The sequence below is a fragment of the Corvus hawaiiensis genome, chromosome 15, assembly GCF_020740725.1.
Source record: "Corvus hawaiiensis isolate bCorHaw1 chromosome 15, bCorHaw1.pri.cur, whole genome shotgun sequence".
NCBI classification, from domain to species: Eukaryota; Metazoa; Chordata; class Aves; order Passeriformes; family Corvidae; genus Corvus; species Corvus hawaiiensis.
Window position 1 is genome coordinate 7151421 of NC_063227.1, and position 15459 is coordinate 7166879.

The window sequence follows — 15459 nt, forward strand, 5'->3', positions numbered from 1 at the left end:
CCCTTCTACGAAGCAGAGCCCGTGAGAGAGGGCAGAGCTGGGTGGGCACTGCCAGGGCAGTGGGGACAAGACACCCCCAGAGAAGCTTCTTCTTGCACAAGTAAAGCATTTATAGCCCAGATCAGACTGAAAGTTAGTCATGGTGGAAGCTTGCAATGTGGGGAGATGAATTTGGGAGCATAAATAGAATTTTCTGTAGCATTGGCTCAGTGATTCGCTCTCACCAGTGGCATTTGCTGCTACCGTTGAAGTGAGCTCATGGGAGAGCTGCAGGTGTGGCATGAACAGCATCACCAGCAGTGTCACTGTCAACCTGCTCTGCCCAAAAAGCTGCGGATGGCTCTGGTGTCGTGGGGCCAAAGTACACGACGGGTGGCCAGAGCTCAGGGGATGCTCAAGAAGGCTGGGCAGAAAGGAACCTGCTGCTGGCAGCATCACAGCAGGAGCTGCAACTGTTCAAAGCTCTCATGTTAGCAATTTGTAAAGCACGGTGTAGCTGCTCCCGGGTTCTTTCATCTCGTGGAGGTGCAGGAGCAGTGCCTGGGAGGCTCTGGCCAGCACAGCTGTGTGGCCTCCTCGGCGCAGGGCTGAGCAGAGCTTTGAAGCTCTCGGTGCTGCCTGATTAGTGCAGCCATGAAGGGTGATGTGGAGCTCAACTGGGGGATGGTACCAGGGGCATTTGCTTCCTCTCCTTCCATTCTATCAATGAGGACACTTTGTCAGCTCGTAAAGGACCCACAAATTTCTCATTAACCACAATCCCAATGGGGTGCAAATATTTGCTCCCCTTGGAAACAGGGATGTGTGTGTGAGACTGTTCTACCTGTGAAGGATGAAATAATCATCTCAGGATCATGAAAGGTCTGTTCTGGCACCAGGGTGCCTGTTTAAATGGGCCAGTATTGGAGGATGCTGTGTGTAAGAGCACAAAACTCTTACACATTCCAGCTCTGTGGTGCTCCAGGCTGGAGTGGAGCTGGGGGAGCTGCCCTGTGCAGGCAGAGAGATGCGGGGAGCAGGCAGAGGTTCAGCCCCAGCATGGCAGATTATCTTGGCCTCTCAGGGTAACCCTTTGTGAACGGTGATGAGACCACGTGCTCCCTGAGCCACCGTCCTCTGGGCACAGAGCAGTGCTGAGCACCCCACAGCCAAATAATCCCGTTGGGGACGCTGGTTTGCCGCTTCCAAGGGCGTATGCCCATTGTGTGAGGTAAGGGCCCATGCTTGCGTAGGACCTGAGCCGACTGAGTTGGCTGCCGCTGCCTGCTCCCCTCTCGGATCACTCAGAATTCCCGGCCGGGCGCTTGGACAGCCCCGCGCTGACCGTGCCAGCAGCAACAGTTGCCTGTGCAGCTGGGATTTGAAGCAGTTGCTTTATTGCAAGTAATAAACATGGGCCGGTTCAGCAACACCCTTTCATTCAACAGCCCTGACTGCACAGCAAACCCCACCAGGCTCAACCCCACAGCGGTGATCCAGGGCCTCCAAGGGGAGTGGATGTTTGGAGGCACGCAGCCCGTGGTCCCTGGGGGCTGCCAGGGAGGGGACAGCCACAGCTCCTGTGCCCTGCTGTCTGCTTAAGGATGATTTCGGATGAGTGGGCTGCAACTACCGCCCTGGGATTTGGCTTGGGCACGCGAGCCCACGGCTCACTGCCTGCACAAACATCCACCAGGGCGTCGCTGAGCTCAAGTTGACGTCTGGTCAGAGGGACACTCCCCCAGCAGCACAATGTCCCCAGCCGGTGCAGGCAGAGTGGACGGGGCTTCCTCCAGTGTGTCCCATTCCGCTCTGCTGCCTCTCTCCCACGGGCTTGCTCCACGCAGGATCGCTGTCCCCAGGGTTTCTCTTGGCCCCGCGTTGTTGCGGTGTTTTCCGGGGCAGGCGTGGGAAGGGCAGGTGCTCCCGGCCAGCCAGGAGGGAACACGCTGTTCCCGGCATCCCGAGACAGTTCCTGGAGAAAGAAGGGGAGAGCGGGATCCCACGGGAACGGCAGCAGGAGGGGACCGTGGCCAGGGAGCAGTTTCTCCAGCGGCACACGGGTCATCCGCCACACTCAGGATGTTGCCTTGCAGAGCAGGAGGGGGCTTTAGGTGGGTCCCCAGGTCTGTCCAGCTCTCAGCAGCTTCGGTGAGCAAGGTGAGCTCTGGGAATCTCACCCACCTCCTTCTCAGCCACTCCAGCCGGCACAGCAGAGGCGACTTTGCATTCAGCCTGCGGGACTGAAACAGCCCCAAAACAATGGTGCAAGGCAGGGGATTCCTCACTCCCAGTTGCGGGGGCTGTGTATTTAAACCAGTGGTGGGGGGGAAGCTGCAATAAGCTGGGGGCAATGGGGAGGTCCTGTAGGTGCAGGGAGAAGCAGAAAGCCCTGTGATGGCCGGACTCCGCAGGCTCCACTGCCCGTGGAAGGTGGGGAGCCAGCAGTGCTGGTGGTTTCCGTGTGAGGAATGACTAAAGCCGCAGAGCTCTTCCGCTGGGAAAGACGGGCCGGGGCGTTGTGACTGAGGGCTGCAAAATCACGGCTCGCTCGAAGAAGGCAGTTCCTGGTGGATTCCCGTGTTGGGAGCATGGCGGGAGGCTGGTGGCTTGTTGCACGCTGCCGAGCAGCAGTGGAGCTCACCTTCACGGGGCGCTGTGGGTGTGAGATGTTTGCCGGGGTCCACGGGCAGTTGTGTATGGAAAAACACATGCGTTTGCAAGGAGAAAATCCACGGGTGGTTAGTTCAATCTGAAAGCCCCCTTTCCCACCCTAGACTGTGAGGCAGAGGTGCCCAGTGCCACGTTTCGCCTTGACTTGCCCCAGCTACCCCTACAGCTCCTGTAAATCTCCAGCTGGGTGAGGGGCAGCAGCCAGGTACACGTCCCACTCCTGCTGGGTGCTGTGGGGGGATCGTGACCTCCTGGTGTGTGCCAGGGTCTGTCAGAGAGACCAGAGCTGAGCCTTGCCCTGGGCCAGAGCTGGAATTATCTTTTGTCCTTCATTAGGAAAAGAAATACTGCTGCAGCTGCACTGGCATCTAGTGACTGGTTAAATGAATTCCAGGGGTTTTATTGCCCCTGGCTATCCCAGACCTTTGTTTCTTGTTTCACGTTGTTAAAAGAGGGGGTTAGCCAGGTCCCAGGGGGGCTTCTTCTCTTTGGTCAGAACAGTTCTGATGTTGTCGGCACAGCATTATTGCCCATCTGCGGTGCCTCATTGTTAAGGCAGAATGGTGGAAGCGGAGGTGGCCTGTGGTCAAGTCGGCGAGGAGCCCTCGAGCCCAGTGTGGCTGCTCTTTTTGTGAAGCAAATCGCTCCATCTCTAGGTGCAAGTTCAGCAGAAGGAGGGTGAAAACCTGGCCCTGCAGCAGCCGGTGCTGAAACTCCCACTAAGTTTTATAAGCTGAGGATATTAAGTGGGGAGTCTTGGAGTCTCTCCTGGAGTCGTTTCCCTGCTGAGGTAGCAGAAACAGGTTTCAGCCAGTGACTTGTATTTCACCTTACAACTTCTCCCACGAGTGAATTGTTTTTCTTGCTGTGTTTCTACCCCCTCCTTCCAGGGTGAGGATCCCTCATGCAGCCTTTGCGGCCAAACCTGGAGGTGCTGTGGGACAGACGTCATGTGCTAATGAGGGAGGATCGGTTTAATGGGTCAGGAAAAGACTCTAACTGGGCAAACAGGGATGATGGGGGAAGGAAAGCATAAGTGCTGTGATCTCCCATTTTCTGAGCACATAATAACCGGACAGCTGCTGCTCCCCTGCTCGGGTTCTATGCAGTGAAAGGCAGCAGGACCCCAGGGCTGTTCACAGGAAGGACCATGAGAAAGGGATGGGTAGATTGCAGGCTGTCCTGGTGCCTGTTACTGATGGGCAGAGCCCTGGAGTGAGCAGAGAGAAAAAGGAGATGAAATTTTACCTGTCTGCAGCAGCAAGCCCAGGGCTGGTTACAACTCCTGGCAGAGCCTGGAAAACCCCAGTTCTTTTTCAGAGGAATTTGTGAAAGCATAAGCTCAACTCTACTCCTGGTGTAGGTGCATGCAAAGAGGGAAGTGATGGAGCAGCTCACTGATGTTTTTGGGACCCGCCGTCTCCGTGTGAGGTGTAGCTGCCCACCCACATGCAGGTCTGGAGGTGGCTCCACTCTGGGCTGTGGCTCCACTTGGCTGGGCAAATGCCAGCCACTGCACCAAGTCTGCCCGCCTTAGTCTGCAGTGACAGTGACACAGCGCCCAGGCACCGTCCCAACACGGCCACACCACCCTGCATGGCGAGACCACCTGCCCAGCAGGCTCAGGGGCCAGGGCATCCCCCAGGGAAGGGTTAAGCTAAGAGGAGCAGTGCCGATGCCAGGCTGGGTGTCCAGGTTCTCCCTTGGTGGAGGTCAGTGGTGGTTCATGGGAAAGGAAAAATTGGCAGCTGGGCCGGATGTCCCTGCATTTCCCCTCTTCCTGCAGCCGCCTGAACGATGTTCCTTATTTAGCTTTCCTGACGGACAGGAGGAATCTGATGGCGGAAACTGTCACTGCCTGATAACAGTTCAGGGACCCCTTTATGATGGGCGGCACGGCAGGGAACAGGGCAGCGCTGCCCTGGCTGGGAGGGGACAGCCAGGGCTGCCCTTTGCTCCAGGTTCCCGGGGATGGCTGCGGGTAGAGCACTCACAGCTTTTCCCTTTACACTGCTCCGTGTACAAAGCCCCTCAGTGCTACTTAAAAAACTCTCAAGACCAAGAAGTGATGGTGTGTGTCTATACATCTGTAATATTGGCTTTTTTTCCTTCTTTTTGGTGAGGCATCTGAGCTGGTGGAAAGGGCCGTGGATGGGCAGAGAGGAGGCATGGAGCAAAGCCACACTGCCAAGGTCTGAGACCAGGTGAGGCTTTGTACTCACTGGCAATGAGGATGTGAAGGGCAGCCAGGGCTGGGATGCTCCAGCAGGAGCTGGGAGTGATGACCAGTGCCACGAGTTGAGCACACACATCAGTACTGGGAGCAGCTCCCATACAAGACTGTGCTGCCCAAGCTGATAAACACAACAAAGGAGATGTTCCTCCGTGTTTTATTGTACTCAGTTTCTCTGCATGGAACATGGCATCTTCTTAGTGCCTGAGCTATTCTCTCATATGTGCCCATGGTGACCAGCCTCAAAACCACAAAAAGTCCTGAAACACAGCTTGTATGTCAATGTACCCATTGATTTTTGTCTTGCATCTGTGGGGGCCACCAGGCTGCTGCCATACCAGTAACAGCATCGTTTCCATGGCAATTAATGTACTTTAAAAGGGCAGAATGTACAGCGAGATTGTATTTATACAAGAGCAAGCCCGAGGCAAAGCAGCCCTTGTCACTGGACAGGGCACTGTACCCTCAGTCTGTGGAATGCCCAGGTTGGCATTGCTGTGTTCTGGATTGGGATGCAGGACATAGTGAGCTAGCTCAGCCAGGCTGGGTGGCACAGGGCTCCCACAGACCTGTATAAAGGCTGTGGCACAGCCTTATACCTTGAGACCACCATTCCTCTGCTGCTCAGAGTTCTGTGTTCCCTGGGGTACTTCAAAGTGCGCCTCTGTTTCAGTCTTAGCTGAGGAATGTTAAAAATCTCACTGCAAGATGTAAAACCTCAGCAGGAACTCACAGGGGTTGTGTCAATTGTCTCTGAGCCATCCAGTGTCTGACCAGGTCACCCACATGAACATCCATAAGTTGCAGGACTGAGGTTTAGGCCATCAAACCATGGTGGTACCTCAGGACCAGATGCTTCTGACTTCAGCTGAGTTCAAATCCCTTTTGTATTTGCTTTCTGTCATCAAGCAGCATAGGCAGGGAGGCTGGTGCAAAGGGAATTGCTCTATCTGTGTTGTCTCTATGTGTCCATGTGTGTTCCTGTACTGCTCTGCCTGTGTCACAGGTGTGTGCAAGGCTGGTGGACATGGGAAGCAAGCAGGAGCTCCTGCTCCAAACCCCAGTGCACGTTTCACATGGCCATGCTGAGGATGAGGTACCCATGGGGAATGATAGGGATTTGCATCCTCCTGGCTATTTTGAGAGAGAAAAAGCAGCAAAATTCACATTGCAAGTTATTGGTTTAAAGCTATACGTGTTTCTCATGGTGTCACTTTCTAGCATGTGTCACTGCAGTGAGATGAGTTAACTTCCTGCTGTACTTTCCTGGGCAGGAGTCATCTCACCCATTCCCTCACAGAGAAGTTTGGTGTAGAGCCCAAGACATTTGCTCTGTGCTCAGCAGGGGGGGAGAAAGGCTTTTTTGGAGATGCTCCAACCTGTCCCCAAGGAGGTGTTGAAGGAACTGGGGAGGTGATGGCTGAGCCAGCTCCCAGCCCGCACGGCGTCTGCATGCATCCATGTTCTGAAGGCTGGCTCTGTGCCTCTGCCAGGTTGTATTTAACCCCACAATTTCCCCCTCTTCCTTACTGGCCTCCCCAGCTCCCTCCACCTCAGCAGCTTGCAGCTGCATGAGGGGACTGGCATGATCTGGCTGAGGGTAAAATTAAAGAGCAACATCAACCAAAACAACTGACAGCCCCAGCCTCAGGAGACGAGGCCAGGAGGAGGCTGGGAGGTAGTGGGATCATGTGGAGTGAGCAGTAGACAAAGGAAGGAAGTTTTTATTACTGGGCCAAATCCTGAACTCCTTCAGTTGTATTTAGGCCAATGTCTCAGTGACTTCAGTGGAGCTTGGTCTGAGTAAAGAGAGAAGGAAGAGCTTCAGAATCTGGCCCCTGAGTAATTGTGTCACGTGGGAAGTTTATAAAGAATTTGCAAGCTCACGGTGGCTTTGCTGAGCAGCTGGTGGGAGCCAGTGCCCCTGGCAGCCAGGCCTCCCCCTGGGTCACTGTCCCCTTCCTCTCTGGGTCCTTCCCCATCCTGCAGTGGGTTCTCCATTCCTGCTGCTGGCAGGGTGAATTGGGGCTTGGCAGACCTTGCAGGGCACAGCAAGGTGCCCTGAGCTGGGCAGTGGCTCCTCAGGTTTATGAAGGTCTGTCTGCACCTTCACGAGACCCAGGAGACCCATGAAGGGTTTTGGGGTCCTCCATCATCCTTCTGAGTTACAGAGGCACTTGGGCTCTCCATGTAGCAGGGAAATCTGTAAAAGGTTTACTGGTTTTATTTATTCCTCAAAAAAAGCACAGGGCTGTGTAGCAGAGACTGGAAATTCCTCCACTAATTTCCAAAATTGATTGGGGGCAGCACGTGCAGACAAATTTGTGTGCCGAGAGTGAGGTTCAGCTCCAGGCTTAGTTCTCCATCTGTGACTTGTTTTCTCCATTTCTGAAGTACTGGTGTCCACTGAGATGGATGTCACCTAAAAAAATAAATACTGACATAAGTGCGGGTCAAGGCAGTAGTTTCCATGAATGACAGTAAATCCCGACATTTACAGAGGCAGGAAGGTTGGGTATGAATGGTGGTTTATACTCAGATTTGGAAACTGCCTGCTCAGAGAGATGGCAGCGAGCGAAATCACACCCAGCAGAGGTGATGGCATCCAGTGCCCACAGAAATCCATCACTCACACCCTGCATCATCCCAGCCAGAGCAGAGTCCCCAGAGGGGCGTAACTGGGTCTGAGTGGCCATCAGTCCCTTCCCTACGCTGCAGCCCCTGGCCCTCGGGAAGCAAAGGGCAGAGGTTTAACAGCGTGTCTCAGAGCGTGGCAGCCAGCTGCAGAGTGGGATGCTCCCAGGGGAGATGCACACATCCACACCAAGGAGATCGCTCACCACTGGGCAGGCAGTGCATGGTCCTTGTGCTGGGATAAAGCACGGGGGAGGAAACCGCCTTGCCTCCAAAAGGAGTTACCTGGCAATGCCTTGTAAAGCAATTTAGTTAACAGAGTGTGCATCTGGGCCTGATGCCTCCTCACGGGGTTTGCTGGCTGTTGCCAAACTGTCAGACTTGGCAGATCCTGGGCTGTAAGTGCTGGCTCTGGCAGTACTGCTGATGCTGGGATGGGATCAGGGCATATCCTGGTCTTTCATCTCCACTCTGTGCCATGACATCCCAGTGTGCAAGCGAAGGGGAGTTGCAGCATACCCCGTAGAGCCCTATTCTGGACAGGCAGGCTCGGACCCAGGATGTGTCCCCTTGGGTGACAGTGTTGAAGTGAGATTTTCCCCACCATGTTTGCTTACTCCTGTGCTACGAGGACTAACAGAGGCACCACTGTTAGTGCTGCACTGGGTGTAGCATGGTGTCCATCCATCTGAGGATGGAGTTTGATGTTCCTCAAAGCCCCTGTGTTGTAGGGTCGCAGGAACCTTTCCAATGACATGGGTCACACCAGGACTGTGTTCAGCCCAAGATGCAATCCCTGCTGCCAAGGTGCCTGCCTCACCCTGTGTTGCCCCTCCACGACATTCAGCATGTCACAATATTTATGGCTGTTCCTCACCCTTGGCTGCTTAGACAAATAATGCTTGATGCAGCCTAAGGCAGTTAATCCCTGGCTCTCCAGCCTCCCAGCAATAACAAGGTCTGGGTGGCATTTGAAAGAATGCACTGGGAGAGAGGGGGAGTGCTGGGATCTATTTTTTATATGGAGGGGGAAATCCAAGCCTGCCTTCATTGAAGATAAGCAACGTGGCTGGGCTGAGCTCTGGCTCAGAGGTTTTAGTGGTGATAGAAGGCAGGAGACTCCTCACAGTGTTGGCCCCATGGTAACCTTTGCCAAAAGAAAAACACTTCTTAATACAATAGTGATTTAAAAAAAAAAAAAAAAGAAAAGAAAAATAAACAGGACCCCACATGAACTTAGGAAACCTGTTCTGGCATAAAGAGAGATGTGTATGATGAAATGAACCTGAATGGCACTTGGAAGGACTCTGGCCTCCAGACCCACATTTCTGGGAGTGGGAAAGGGCCAGTGTCTGTCCCTGACCCCTTGGTCCAGTATGGTGCCAAAACACCCCCACTCCAAAACGGCTCCTCCTGCATTTGTGAACCAAGCAAACGTGTCTTCCCTTCATCCACACCTTGAATTCCCGTGGGGCTGGAGAGGCCATCCCCAACCTTGCCCCAGGGCTCTGAGCATCAAGTACCTACCTGTGGTGACCAAACAGGGAGAGCTGAGGAAGTGGCGTGTTGTTTCTTCAGCACGGTTTCCCTGTTGGTGCTTGTGCTCCTTGGCTGGAAGTCATTAGCATGTGTAAACGCTTCCTTCCCGTTGCGTCCGCTTGCGTGCTCTTCCCACTGCGCTGCGTGGCAAGGGAAGCACCTTGGAGCAGGAAAACAACAGTCAGCCTCTGCGCATTAACAGAGAGTAACTGCGTGTTTATGGAACTTGGTCACTCTGTTGTAAGCTATTTTTAAAAAGCAGAAGAAGGAGGTTTAGCTTATTGGCCTTCAAATAGCACCAGAGTCCGATACTGCCATTTAGGCTGGGTGTTTCATTGTAGGAATTGTGCTATGTTATACAAAGTGTGACATTTCCAACTCAGCCTTTCTTGGAAGGGAATTAAATTAGTTTCATAGCTGCACGAGGGGTGTTATGTGGAGGCGGAGAGAGAAATTTGTGCAGATGTTAAACAGCCAGCTAAACCCAAGTGACGCGAATGCCCCAATACACTTTGGCTCTCAGAGATGATGATTATTATCTCCTGCTGCAGCGGGTCCTGGCTTGTGGTCACAGCTCTGTGCCAAGAGAAACTGAGAGCCTGTGCATCTGTAACTTGCCATCAATGCTCTGGACAGCCCTACAGGGCCAGATTTCCTTCCGATGCCCTGAATCTCTGCATCTTCAAGTCTCTTTGCCCAGCAGGGAGCAGATGGGATCACTGACCCAGGGCTGAGGTGCAGCCCAACAAAGCCCCATGTGGGGGGAAAGCTTTGCTGTGCTCTTTAGAGCCCGTCCCTCCTGGGGTTTCTGCAGAGAACAGAGTAAGATTTCATTAACCACATCAGGGAAGGCTCTGAGTTTGTTTTCAGAAATGGCAAAAAGCCAAGCTGAGCTGTGCAGTGGAGGGATGAAATTTCTTATCTCCTACGTGCTGTAGGTGCATTTACCCCAGGGATCCCACCTCCCGTCCTGCTTGCGCAGAGGGCTCTTAGATCTGCAGCGAGCGCTCAGAACTCCTCCGTCAGCCCTCACTGCTTGTGTCTGACCTCGTACCTGAGCCTTCCTTCCTCTGCCGCTACCTCTGATGACTAATTCTCCTTTGAAGAGTGTGTGCCTGTGATCTTCCTGGCTCCCCTTGTGCCCACCCCGCCCGGGGTCGTGCCGACACTCGTGTGTGCACGTGCAGGTGTGCACGGAGAGGCTGCGCAGGGAGGAGGGCTCATGCTCCCCAGGCAGAAGGTCTATGACCCTGACCACTCTTCCCTTTGCTTTATTATTATTATTTTTAGATTATACTCAGTGCTTGAAGCCCCCTCTTTGATAATCAGGAAGTTTAAATTCCTCCTGCATTTTGCTTGTGCTTCCTACTTTCTGCACCCATCCACATCTAATGTAGCTTTTTCATGTTGCACTGACTCTGGGCTAAATTAATTTTCTTTGTTACCTGTTACCTTTAATTAGAAGGAATAAGGATTCCTCCTTTCTTGCACCAGTATACGTTTTTCCAAGCCAAAGCAGCCCAGTTTTTGCTGCCCTACCCTCTGTGGCTCAGGCAGGGATGGAGGTACATGGAAGCTGCATGACAGACTTCCAGGGAGCCTGGAGCAGATGGGGAGTTGAATGCAGGTTTTCCAAGGCCAAGATAATCATCTAATTGCAAAACTATTTTTTCCCCACTTACCCTGTTTATCAATCAGCTTCTCTTGCACTCCACAGCTGGAGATCAACTTGAGGGTGGGTTGAGCTGCAGAGAACAGGCACTGCCAGCTCCAGGGCAGCTGTTTGGTTTGAGAGCTCTGAGCTGATTTCAGTTCACAGCTAAGTAGCAAACATCTGGATGCAGACTCCAGGCACATGAAGATGGAGGAGCAGGTCTTTTCCACTTGGTACACTGCCCCCCAGCCCAGCTGCAGGGCTTGCAGGCCCCTGAAAAAGCCCAGCACAGTCAGTCTGGCACAGCAGGCTGGGCAGGAGGCAGGCGGGGCACCCCAGGCTTTGCTCACATGGGGGAAACCTGCCCTGAGTGGTGTACAGGGTTTTTTTCAGTGTCCTGCTCAATCTGTCCATAAGCCAACAGTCTTGGGAAGAGTTAAACTTCGAAGGCCAGCAATTAAGCCCACACACATCAAGGAAAAAGCAAACCTGTGACTTGTTTTTTTCTTTCCAAATGTTGCTGCCCTTTTCTCTCCGTGCTCAGTGCTGACCCTTGGGCTCTGTCTGACTTCCCAGTCAGCTGCCTCTGCCTCCTCATCTCCCAGTGAGAGTTGGATGCTGAGGCCTCCCATAGCTTGAACTCCATCTTCCCCCAATAGCACACCTGCAGTTTGCTTCGGCAGGAATTCACCTGAGCTTCTGGAAATGGCTCATGATGGAGCTGTAGTTGATGATACTGAATCTGAGGGTCTGTCTCTGCTGTTTCTCAAGGCTTTTCCCTTCCTCTGTGTTCATACAGCAAAGTCCGGGTGCTGTGGGTGGAAGCCTCTGCCCAGGTGCTGGAACTGGTCTTGGCTTTGCCAAGCCTCAGCATGGGCAGTTGGAGCTCTGGGAAAGGGGACGATGCCCTGGCATGGACAGAGGGATCCTGGATGTACCCACTCTGTTATGGCAGTGGGTGTTTTAGAGACTCCTGGACCTGGATGTCTCACCTGGATCACTGTGTGTAAGAGCTGCTAGTGACTTGTCTTCCAGGAGCTTATCTTTCTTTGGGAATCTCTCTGTGGGTATCCCACAGTGGAAAAATCCACCATTTAGCTGAGTTGCATGAAGAGATACTTGCTCATCTGCCTCGTAACTCCATCAGGTACAGCGTAAGAAGCAGTGGATTGTAATTTCATTCCATCATTTCCCTTTAATCACTAATGGGCTGCCATTTCTCCTCAGTGGCCAAAGATGTGTCCGCAGGGTTCCATGGGTTTGTACCCACTGCTGCCAGAGGTACCTCAGCCCAGCAAAGCCCCTGGGGTTACACCTGGATTGTCACAGGGTGGAATTAACCTCTGAATCCTGCAATGGTCAGGCAGCTCCTGAGCAATCCCAAATAGGTGAACTGGAGGGAGAAGCAGTATCAAGACACTTGCCCAGAGATCCCAGGGCCCACGGGGGGATGCCCCTGGTCCATCCTGGCCATCCATTCGTGCTGGTAATGCCTTATGCCAAGTAGTGGACTTGGACCAACATTCATTTCACAAAAGCTGTGGACCATCCTTTGCATCCCTTCAAGTTAGAGATGTAATGAACGGTGTTAATTGCTGTTATCAGCCCCCTAAAGCCATCTGATCCCTCTGCTCCTTCTACGCCATGTTAATCACATCCTGCTGGGGCAGAGAATATGAGCAGGGCAAGATTTTGAAAGAAGTAAGTTAAAACAGGAAGAGAAGCAACCTGACAGTCCTTAAGATGAGGGAGGATAATTTTAGTTGAGTTTTGCAAGGGTTTAGCCGTGCAGTTAATAGGGGCCACTGGAAGAGGGGTGGTTATGTATGCTAAGCAGGGCAGCTTGCCCAGGGCTCCTGCAGAGCCACGGCGGTGGCAGAGTAGAGCTGCCACAGGAATTTGGGTAGGTTTGAGGATTTCTGCCCCTTAGGGAGTGAATCCTGTGGACAGAATAGGTCCTGTTCCTGTCTGAAAGCGCTGGGCTCCCCCTCCCCTCCCTGCGCATCCCGCTGAGCCGGAGCTGCCCTCTGAAATGTCAGGGAGAGGAAGCAATCCTTGGCTTGTTAGTTTCTACAAGGAAATAAAACACACAGATGGCTCGAGCATCCTCTATCTCAAAGGCAGGAAAAGGATTCTCCGGGCAGGAGCAGGCAGCCAACAAACGCGGAGCGATCCAGGGAATGGGGGACCAAACAAAGCAGTGTCTGGCCAGCCCTGGCCCGCAGCAGAAAGGGTGGGCCGGCGGCCACCGAGGGGAAACCGGCCCTCTGATGTGCCGGAGCATCCCTCGCTGGAGCGAGGGCAGCAAACAGGCGCTCCCCTGGGGCCCGGGGAGGCTGCTGACAGCAGAGATCCTGGAGGAGGTCTGCAGGGTGGCCCCGGCTGACCCGCTGCCCCCGGCCGGACATGTGGCTACCTGACACAGGCTAACTTTGGCTCAGGACGGAGCCTCTCGGGGAGGATGGAGTAGGGAGCGAGAGCGGGGGGGCACGGGCAGGGAGAGGAAAGACGGCAGGAGACAGAAATGCAAACACGGCCTGACAGCCGTGGGGCAGGGGGAGGGGAGGAGGAAAAAGCAGGGTAAACCTGGCAGGATGGAGCAGGAAACCGGGCTGGAGCGAGCAGGGCGATGGTGAGATAGTGCTTCCTGCCGAGGGAGAACGGCAGACAGATAAACACTCCCAGACAGGCACTCGCTGACCCCTCTTCGGGATGCTTTGGGATGACGTGGTGTCAGGTCTCTGGGGCAGAGCAGAGTCCCAAAAACAGGTGGGAGCATGGTCAGGCACTGGGTGTAGCCGTGCTTCGCTGCCCAGGACAGCTGGCTCGGAAATACCCTGATATAAATCCCTGCCTGAAGGCACCAAGGGACGAGGACTGTAGGATACATGGGTAACTTTGCTCCTCAGGACAGCCCATCTCTCTTGAAAGTGGCTCTGTTTCTCTTCTCTGATGGACTCCCAGCTTGGAAGTCGAGAAGCTGAAGGAGCCCAAAGAGCTTGTGCCTTTTTTTACCTCATTACCCATTAGTGCAGGTGGTTATAAGATGCCAGAAAAGAACCAGTTAAAGTTTATCAGCCATGAGAGGCTAAAGAGACCTGTTGGGGTGCATGCACTGAGGCCAAGCAGCTTTTTAGATTGAGGCCTGTCTGGCCAGAGCCACAGGGGATGGCTGTGCAGCTGTGGAGTGCCAGGGGCTGGGGAAGCAGGGAGGAAAGCCCAGCCTCAGGGTGCTGCTGCTCTGACTGTGGCTTCTGCTTGTGTTGTGACCGTGCTGCTGTTGTGTAATGTGCTGCTTATGTCCCTGCCCAGCCCATCCCACTCCCCACCTGGCTGCCAGGCAGGGGGGTGCTTTGGTTGAGGTCTCCCCTGGTTGCAAGTGCTGAGCTGGAGGAGAGCCCTGTTTCTTCAGTCCCCAAACGCCCTGTCTGTTTGGACACATGTCCTTCCTCCTCACCTGGCATTGCTGCAGACCCAGGATGCTTAAGGCATCTCTGAGTCTGGTGCCAAGAAAAAAGCATTTCCACCCACTCTGGTGGTCCTATGGTGGCCCCTTCCTCAGCCCTCCTGTTGGTTCCTGCTCAGGGGGCTCCTGCCTTCACACACCAACTTGCCCACAGGTGTTTTGGGGCAAAGATGATGTCTCATACTTCTGGTGGTGGACAGGAAGGATCAGACACCCAATAGTGATGGTCACCTCTGTGTTTGTATTGACTGAGTTTCTATAATTATTTTTCCTTTCTGTCCCCTGAGAAAGGACATGTGTTCTAGTTGAAGCAAAGGAACATCTCATGCTTTAGGGACGTCCTCACAAATTGGTGAGGATACAAATCTGACACGCTTTGATTTGGTGTCGTTTCAGCACTTTGAGGTGCATGGATGAAAATTTATAGACCAAAGGATCAGTGCCTTGCCATTGGCACTGCCCACCATGAGAAGGAGAAAGGTGCTGCCCCAGGCCTGAGCGAGCTCCTGGTGTGTGGGTTCAGTTGTGTGGCTGGGACTGCAATGCTGCTCTACCACAATACCAAGATTAGAGGGGCTGATCCTGCACTGAGAAGCACAGCCCCCCCATTTAACCCTTCGGAAGCAGATCTGAACTGAGGGTCAACCCTGAGTTATGGAACAGGGAACATCTTCCATGAACCCATAAAACAAGGGGTCTGCTCTGTTTGTCCTTGTGCACATGCATAGTTTGGGGGTGATTTTCAGTTTTCTATCATTATAATTTTTCATTTGTTCATTGCTTGCTCGTTAGCCTGTTTCCGTCTCTGTTTTCCTCCCAGCTTCACTGTGAGCATGGGTGGCTGTCACCCTGCCCTTCAGTTGTGTGGCAGTCCTTGGGCACAGGCTGCTGGGCAGAATCTGCTCCATTTTGGTGTCAGCTCCCACCATGGTTTGGGGCTTTCTCTGCCCCCTATGAAGCTGGAGAGAAGACACCTGGTGTTTCATCCCTACATTGGCTGGAGCCTGACGTTTATTTCTCAGCCTCATGTGATATCTCACCTCTCTGCAAAACAAGCCTTCCTCCCTGCTGGAGAGCATCGGGAGGAGGAAGAGGAGGAGCTGACAGCCCTACTTCAAATTTCCCCTGCTGCTCTGCCAGCTGCCTGCTCCTCGTGTGATGTGACACTCACGCTTTGCTGCTCCAACCCACGGTTGGATGCTTGCCCCGTGCATGAGAACGAGTTGCTCCATGGGGGAACTTCAGCCCTGTAGGTGGGAATTTGGCCTGGCTCTGCCTCCA

General features: G+C 53.6%; 1 protein-coding gene across 5 annotated transcripts in view; it reads left to right on the top strand.

The window, feature by feature from the left end:
- Positions 1-15459, top strand: part of FLT4 (fms related receptor tyrosine kinase 4) — a 57773-nt gene that overhangs the window by 964 nt on the left and 41350 nt on the right. The window contains exon 1 of one of the 5 annotated variants that reach the window (XM_048320044.1): positions 2032-2139. The exons of the other annotated variants lie outside the window; for them this stretch is intronic. The gene's annotated coding sequence lies outside the window, so the exon portion shown is untranslated. Of the gene's footprint in view, positions 1-2031; positions 2140-15459 lie in introns of those variants that run through there. 5 annotated transcript variants of the gene reach the window in all.